Source organism: Corvus kubaryi, unplaced genomic scaffold (assembly GCF_017639235.1).
Source record: "Corvus kubaryi isolate FWS band 111438036 unplaced genomic scaffold, C.kubaryi_AGA036_p1.0 37277, whole genome shotgun sequence".
Lineage (NCBI taxonomy): Eukaryota > Metazoa > Chordata > Aves > Passeriformes > Corvidae > Corvus > Corvus kubaryi.
Window position 1 is genome coordinate 287,015 of NW_024581085.1, and position 1,205 is coordinate 288,219.

The following is a 1,205-nucleotide window of genomic DNA, read 5'->3' on the forward strand; positions in this document are numbered from 1 at the left end:
GCCCGGGAGCTCAGCCCAGCTCGCTGGAAAGATGAGGAGAAAACAACCCAGGAAATCCCAGGGAGGGAGAAAAGCGTCACAGATGGGTTTGAATCCCAGCTGGGAAGTCTGAGCAGCCCAGGAAGCACCTCCCCACTCCAGGAGGAATTCCAGGGCAGTTCTGGAGAGCCCCAAGCAGGCAGAGAGCAGCTCAGGAGCACCACGAAGGAGCTCAGCCAGGAGAGAGAACAGAGAACCCAGAACAGGACCCAGAACAGAGAACCCAGAACCCAGAACCAAACCCAGAACAAAGAACCCAGAACAGAGAACCCAGAACCAAACCCAGAACAGAGAACAGAGAACTCAGAACCAAACCCAGAACAGAGAACCCAGAACCCAGAACAGAGAATCCAGAACAGAGAACCCAGAACCCAGAACAGAGAACCCAGAACCCAGAACAGAACCCAGAACAGAGCTCGGGCCTCCACACCAAGAAACTTCACTCCTGCCAATACCGACATTTCCAGAGCGTTTCCAGGGCTGAAATGCCGCCGGAGCTGTGGCCCAGGAGGGAGCCCGGCCTGGGTGTTGGCATTAGTCATGGCACGGGCTGTGCCAGCACCCACCTCCTCCAGAGCCTTCCTCCTCCTACTCAGCCTCTGCCCAGCCTGTTGTGCCATGAGATCCCTCGTTAGGAGCCAGGAAACAGCTCCCAGGCCACCGAGGGCCAACAGCCACCCTTCCTGTTGTCACCCCCCGGCCAGGAACACGGCCTCCACCTGAGCAGCAGCTCCTGGAATTTGTGTTTGGCTCCCTGGCTCAGACTGTGGGGATTTGGGGTCAGGTTGGGCACCCCCCAGTGCTGCCCTGCTGCCCAGTGCCACCAGTGCTCTGCCTGGTCCCCACAGCACACCGAGACCCCAGAGTGTGCATGGGAGGGCAGCACCATGATTCATGGGATTGGTGAGAGTTGCCCAAAAACCACCCAGGACGTTGAGGAGGCGAAGGGCCGGAGATGTCCAGAGAGCAGGGAGGGCAAGAGGAGAGCCAGGGGTGCTTCTGTTCCCACCTGAACACCTCCTACAGCCTCCAAAATGCCTCTGCAATAACCCCCCAGTCCACTTTGATAAGTCCCAACTCCTACGGCCCAAAAAATGCCTCTTTAATGAATCCCAACAAGGTTAATGAGTCCCAACTTAGGTTTTAAGAAGTCCCAACTCAACTCT